A 7,851-nucleotide genomic window follows, 5' to 3' on the forward strand; every position below is an offset into this window, starting at 1 on the left:
TGGGCTTACGGACGAAGATCCCCATTTACATATTACTAACTTCTTGGAAATATGTGATACCTTTCGGATCAATGGAGTATCAAATGACGCCATCCGCCTTCGAATGTTTCCATTCTCACTAAAAGACCGAGCTAAGGCTTGGCTTAATACCCTCCCAGTTAGCTCGGTAAACACCTGGGATGAACTAGCCCAAAAGTTTTTATATAAGTATTTCCCTCCTCCTAAAACGACTGAAATTAATGACTGAAATTAATACATACTCACAAGAGGATGGGGAATCCTTATATGAAACTTGGGAAAGGTTCAAGGAGCTACTAAGAAAGTGTCCTCATCATGGTCTTGCGGTTTGGCAACAAGTGTCCACTTTCTACAATGGGTTGTTGCCACACACAAGAGAAACACTTGACACTAGCTCCGAGGGACTTTTAGGTAATCGTCGCCCAAATGAAATTTATAATCAAATTGAGGAAATTGCTCAAACCAACTTTCAATGGCACCTCCCCGAGGCACTAAATCTATTGCCCCGGGCGCCCATTAGGTTGATGAAAGCACCTCTTTGCAAGCCCAAATCGAGGCCCTTTCTTCAACAATCAAAAAGTTAGAAATGGCAAAAACGGCCTCGGTTATGTATTGTGAAGGGTGTGGTGGGCCACATGAAAATTGGAGTTGTATGAAAGAAATGGATAATCAAACAGAATCGGTAAACTACATTGATAATAGACCTAGGCCGTCGGGTCCCCCAACGGGTACCTACAACCAAGGATGGCGTAACCACCCTAACCTTGGTTGGATAGAACCCGGCAATAGTAGTTACCAACAAAACCTAAACCAACGAACAAACTTTCAACAACCAAGAAACGAGTCACAAAATTTCTCTCAACAACAAGGGGGACGAGAAAGGCTTGAAGATACCGTATCTTGCCTCATCTCCGACACCGAAAAGAAAAACTCGGATCGATTTCAACAACTGGAATCGAATTTTAGAAATCAACAAGCTAGTATTCAAAATATTGAAAAACAAATAAATCAACTAGCTCAAAATATCTCCGAGAGACCACAAGGCGCGTTACCAAGTAATACCGAAACCAACCCAAAGGCGCAAGTACATCTCATCACATTGAGAAACCGTACCGTGGGTCCCGAGAAGGCTCCAGTACCCCCAACTGAAAAGAGCCGATCTAGCCAAACCACAACTTCACCAACGCCCCAACAAGAGACGGCTCCTCCACCAAATCAAGAGCCCACCAAGAATCCTCCGGTTTCGTACCCCGGTCGGTTAATTCGCCAAAAGACTGATGAGTAATTCACAAAGTTCGTAAATTTGCTAAAACAATTGCATGTTAATATTCCATTTGTAGACGTCCTAATCCAAATGCCTAAATATTCAAAATTTATGAGGGATTTCCTCACTCACAAAAGGAAAACTGAATCATTGCAATTAGTTAATTTAAGCGTAGAATGCTTCGCCTTGCTGCTCAACAAACCCTCGCAAAAGAAGATTGATCCTGGAAGCTTCACAATCCCTTGTTCGATTGGGGAATCTCCCATTCGCAATGCACTAGCCGACCTCGGGGCTAGCATCAACCTCATGCCCGCATCAATGTTCGACCGACTCGGCCTAGGGAAAACAAGCCCTACAAAAATGAGCATACAACTCGCCGATAGGTCCGTCAAATATCCACAAGGTGTCGTTGAAAATCTATTGGTCAAAGTCGGCGAATTTGTCTTCCCAGCTGACTTTGTCATACTAGATATGGAGGAAGATACCGAAGTACCACTCATCTTAGGGAGGCCATTCCTAGCTACGGCTAGGGGCGTGAATTTCTGACACGACCCGAAAACCCGACACGAACCTAACACGACATTCGCGGGTTTAGGTTTAGTCTAAACGTGTTTGGGTCAGTTTCAGGTTGAACCCGCGAACCCGTTTAAGTTAACAAGTCGGGTTCGGGTCAATCTGTCGGGTTGGCGGGTTGACCCGTTTAACACATTTATACTATATTATATTTTTCACAATATATTTTATGTCATAAATTAAATGGGGTGTATATTTTATGCAATGATTATAAGTTAAAAAGAGAAATTAAAATAGATTTTATAATTTAAATATGATATTATTATATACATTTGTGTTTTTTAAGTAAATTTTAATTTTAATATATTAATTTCAGAAAAAAATAAAAAAATTCGGGTTGAACGGGTCGTGTTCGGGTCAATCCACGAAACTTCGGGTCGTGTTCGGGTTCTTATATATGATACGATTTTCGGGTTCGGGTCGAGTTCGGGTTTGTGCAAATTTTTCGGGTTCGGGTCGGGTTGAACCCGCCAACCCGCGAACACGACCCGTTTAGCACCCCTAGCTACGGCCTACGCAGTGGTAGACATGAATGGTGGAATACTAACATTAAGGGTTGGTGACAAGGAAATGAAGTTCGTAGTTGGAAAGAGAGTAGAAGACGACGACTCAGTCGATTACATGAAGGTCATAGACTAAAGTTTGGATGATGCTCTCCAACGGTGCGACATGGGATGCAAAACATCCCACTTGGGTAACATATGACGGGCTTTGGGCCAAGGACCCTTATAAACGTGGCGCACCACGGAGGCATTCCGCGGAACTATCCTTAGTTTAGCTTAGATTAATTTTTATGTTTTCTAGTTTAGTTTTAATTTTTAGGAATAAAACACACTCGGGATGGTGAAGGATACCAAGGGAAACTTGAACCAGCACCCCTTGCACAAAAACAGAGCCTCCCAATAGTTTTTCTTCATTACAGTAAGTTCAGCACGGGCCGTGCCCACCCAACATTGCCCCGTGCTGAACAAACTGCAGGAAATCGCCCAGTTCAGGTAACTGGACACGGGGCGTGTTCGCTGAACACGCCCCCGTGCCCAGGACTCTGTTTCTTTTTAATGATTTCTGTTACTGGCAACCTGAACACGGGGTCGTGCCCGGACACGACGGGCCCGTGTCCAGACGCCCAGTAACATTAAAATTTGTTTATAAACACACTTTTACACATTCAATCAACCTAAAAACTTATTTTTGGGACACATTGAGGACAATGTGTAATTTAAGTGTGGGGGGATGCTAAAACCTTGAATTTTGCAAGTCCTAATCACAAGCCTTACACAAAACCCTATTGGAACCGTTAATCACCCCAAATTTTTTCAAAAATTTTTCATTTTTTTTACTTGTCTCGGGTTAATTTGGGAATTACAAGTTTTAAAAAGGTTATATTTTTACAAATTTACAACCGATAGCGTCGTGATAAAAAGAAACAACATAAGAAAATTATGAAACGGCATGACAAATCTAGTTAAAATTTGATTATATATACTTTATCACATAAAAACCAATTCCCACAAAAAGTGAGTTTTGAGCCTTTAATGAGCATACAGATATACATCTTTAAACTAAATGCTCATTTTTCGTTTCTTGTGTGAATAGCCGCTTGGTTTCTTACAACTCTAGAACTTTCCACGACGATTCATTCCCGGTCCTTACCAACTTAAACCCGAGTAAGTAAATGATGGAGGCATTAGGACAAACCCTTTTTATTTCTACACCATTATTTTTCCTTTTTTACCACCTACCCAAAATCCCCCTAGTTAACCCCTTTGAGCCTAAACCTTTTCATTTCTTAACTCACAAAACAAACACCCTTTTACCCACCAAAACCCTTTTTCATTTTAAACCCTTTATTTTAGTAAAAAGCTCGGTTTTTCATATGACTTTCCTTATCATCAAAAAAATAAATAAATAAATAAATAAAATAAAAAAATATATGATGAAGCCAAGACATAAAACAAACAAGTTCATAAAAAAGAACTTTGTTTGAAGAATTGCTTCATTAAAATAAAAATTTATGGAAAAAATAAAAGTCTTACGAAAACCGATGCTTTTTACGCCTTTCGCCCTTTTCTACTAACCACTAACCCAACCACCTACCATTAACCCAAGCCTAACCCTTCCCCAAAGTCCTCTTGATATTTACAAAGGTGTATAGTTAAAAAGGAGGAGGATAGATTGCTTGACAAACATATGGTAGAAGTAAGTTCCATGCCGCTCTCGAGTGTTTCACAAAAATACATCTTCGGCCAAGTGTTGAGTGATCTCCCGTGAGGTATGTGAACTTGTATATAAATGGAATTTTAAAGAGGTATGTTATGCCCAAATAAGTAATTTATCTTATGTAATGTTCTAAATAAATCATGACGAATAGGATTGTAAATAGCATAAAAATAAAACCTAAAAAAATCTTGGAATCCCAACACTTTATGACAAGCACAAAAACATTCTCTTCTACCCATTCCATTTGGGAGTGTAAGCCACATTATAAAGAGTTTTGCTTGAGGACAAGTAAAGATTCAAGTGTGGGGGTATTTGATGCATATAAAATGCAACATATAAATTACATCAGATGAGGCATAAAACTAACCCTTTTTTAGTACTAATGTTGGAAAAAGTGTGCTTTTGTCTTACTTTTGTATTTTCAGGATTAAATGAGCTCAAATGAACAAAAGAAGCAAAAAGCCAGCTAAATCTAACAAGAATACAAGAAAAGGAATAAACGTGGCATGCCCGACCCCTCGACAGCATCCTCCTAAACAAAAACAAGAGAACAGAAGCCTGAACACGCCCCGTGCTCAATGAGCACGGGGGCGTGCCCAAGTGTCTGCAGAAAAGACAAAGTTGTAGAAGCTTCTATCACCCACCACGGGGGCGTGCCCAGCGGACACGGCGCCGTGGTCAACTCTAAGATTCGCAGAATCTAGGAAAATCTTGATAGTACAGATACGCTTCTGCACACGAGGTCGTGCCCAGCGGACACGGGGGCGTGGTCAACTAATGCAGACAAACTGCATTTAATGTAGAAAGAGAAGATGGATGGACACGGCGTCGTGCCCAATGGACACGGGGCCGTGTCCGGGCTTCTGAGAAGGCTATAAATAGGGGTGCTTGGCTCACTTGCAAATCATCCCTTGGCAAAACACCTCTCTCACACTTCACCCACCCACCACCACCATCACAACCCACATCCACCACCATCATCCATCATCCATCATAGAGTGTGTGTAGTAGTCTCAGGATCCAAGATTGATAGTAAGAGTTCTTGACAATCAAAGGCCATGTTTGCCTAAGTCTCTTACATCACTTGGTGAAGACAAGCATTTAGTGTAATATTTTTATTTTTAATCTTTTCGCACTTTTTATTTGGTTATGTATTAATGACTTTAATAACTAGTTTCTTATGTTGAAGGTGAATCTTCCTTATCATTTGTCCGTGGTGTCTTGGCGTTATTTTACTCTCTATATAAAATAAAAGATTTACACAATTCATATCTCCATAGTCTATATGGAGATATGTTGGCTACCTGGTCGGGGGTTAAGGGAATGGTTTGGTAAGAGTCATGCCTTGTTCAGTGTATAGATCCTGCAAGGACCTGGGTCATCCTTAGTAGGACCTCCTTCAATACCCACTGGTATTGGATGGCGGGGGTTCGAATTTCTTGATCCCCTCATATGTAAGCTACTATTAAAACATTAACCCGGCTACTTAGGATTGTATCCCTGCTGACTCAAACTACTTAGCCGAGGGTAACGTCACCTTCAAAAGAGGGGCCTACCACATTACGCATTAATAACTTAATTAATTATCTTTCAATAATCCAACCCATTAGGATTGTATCCTTGCTGACTCAAACTACTGGGTTGAGGGTAACGTCACTGATGTGTGTAAAATGCAACATATAAAACACATCAATTAAGGCATAAAACTAACCCTTTTTAAGTACTAATGTTGGAAAAAGAGTGTTTTTGTCTTCCTTTTGTATTTTCAGGATGAAATGAGCTCAAAATCACAAAAGAAGCAAAAAGACCACTAATTCTACCATAAATACAAGAAAAGGAACAAAAGTGGACTGCCCGGACCCTCAACGGCACCTCCCAAGGCAAAAAGAAGGAAACAGAGTCTGAACACGCCCCGTGTCCAGCGAACACGGGGGCGTGCCCAGGAAGCAGCAGAAAAGACAAACCAGTAGAAGCTTCCATTGCCCACCACGGGGCCGTGTCCAGCGAGCACGGGGGCGTGGTGAAAGTACAGCAGGCGCATTAATTGTAATTCGTAATTACAATTAATGAGGAGAGAGAGTGTCAGGCGGGCACGGGGCCGTGTCCAGCGGACACGGGGCCGTGTCCAGCCTTCTGTTCAGCCTATAAATAGAGGAGCTTGGCTTCATTCTCTCTCATCCCTTGGCACACCACCTCTCTCACACTTCATCCACCACCCACCACCACCATAACACCATCATCCACCACCATCATCCATTGTCCATCGTAGAGTGTGTGAGTCGTCTCGGGATCCAAGATTGATCGTAAGAGTTCTTGACAATCAAGGCCATGTTTGCCTAAGTCTCTTACATCACTTGGTGAAGACAAGTGTTTAGTATAATACTTTTTATTTTTAATCTTTTGCACTTTTTATTTGGTTTTGTATTAATGACTTTAATAACTAGTTACTTATGTTGAAGGTGATCTTTCCTTATCGTTTGTCCGTGGTGTCTTGGCGTTATTTTACTGTCTATATAAAATAAAAGATTTTCACCATTCATATCTCCACGGTCTATATGGAGGTATGTTGGCTACCTGGTCGGGGGTTAAGGGAACGGTTTGGTAAGGGTCTTGCCCTTGTTCAGCGTTTAGAGGTCCTGCTTGGGACCTGGGTCAAATTTAGTAGGATCTCCTTCAATGCCCATAGGTATTGGATGGCGGGGATCCAAACTCTTTGACCCCCTCATAAGTTAACTACTATTAATACTATAACCCGGCTATTTAGGACTGTATCCCTGCTGACTCAGACTACTTAGCCGAGGGTAACGTCACCGCCAGAAGCGGGGCCTACCACAATTTGCATTAATAACTTAATTCATTATCTTCCAATAATCCGACCCTTTAGGATTGTATCCTTGCTGACTCAAACTACTGGGTTGAGGGTAACGTCGCCTTCAAAAGAGGGGCCTACTACAATAACTAAGATAATCTCTTAAACAAGTGCAAAAGTGCGAAAATAATCAAAGGTTATACTAATACACGTGTCGGATCCAAGTGATTCATCTTGTCTATCTGTTTTTATTTTATTTTTATTTTCAGCATTTAGTTAGTTTTTATTTTTCTTAGTTTAAAACATTTTTCTAACCTTTTGATTTGATTAGACGTTGAGGATAAACCGGTATTAAAAGCTCTTGTGTCCTTGGACGACCTCGGTATCTTACCAACACTATACTACGTCCACGATGGGTGCACTTGCCCATATGTGTGTTTAGTGTTAGTGAATATCGTGTTTTATAAATTTAAAACTTGGCTAAAAGTGTAAAAAGGGCTTAAATATATATATATAAAAATATACTACACTACACACGCATCAAGTTTTTGGCGCCGTTGCCGGGGACACAAGGATTTTAAGAAAGTTAGGAATCAACGGCCTAATCATATTTTTATTTTTATTTTTCTTTATTTTTTTTAGGATTTTTTTTCTTAGACTTTTAGCTTCTGCAGAGCTCAGCACGGGGCCGTGCCTGGTCGGACACGGGCCGTGCTCAGCAAAGTTACTGGCAGTTTTTGTTTTTCAAGTTACAGAAGGCTGACCACGGGGCCGTGCCGGTGCAACACGGGGCCGTGTCCAACCTCCAGTAACTGGGATCTGGAAAACAATCACTGTATTTCCGACCACGGGGCCGTGTTCGCTCAACACGGGGCCGTGGTGAACCTTCTGACCGACATTCTTTTTTGTTTTTATTGCAGGACTTGGAACCCGACACCATCCTCACATAGTGTATGAGCTCCAGTTC

At 41.2% G+C, this 7,851-nt stretch overlaps 1 non-coding gene across 1 annotated transcript; it reads right to left on the reverse strand.

Moving 5' to 3' along the window:
• Positions 1-233: 233 nt before the first annotated feature.
• On the reverse strand, positions 234-340 carry LOC118484643. The gene has a single exon (XR_004873746.1). It is a non-coding gene; the product is annotated as a small nucleolar RNA R71 (small nucleolar RNA).
• Positions 341-7,851: the final 7,511 nt, after the last annotated feature.

The sequence above is a fragment of the Helianthus annuus genome, chromosome 11 (genome assembly GCF_002127325.2).
Source record: "Helianthus annuus cultivar XRQ/B chromosome 11, HanXRQr2.0-SUNRISE, whole genome shotgun sequence".
Lineage (NCBI taxonomy): Eukaryota > Viridiplantae > Streptophyta > Magnoliopsida > Asterales > Asteraceae > Helianthus > Helianthus annuus.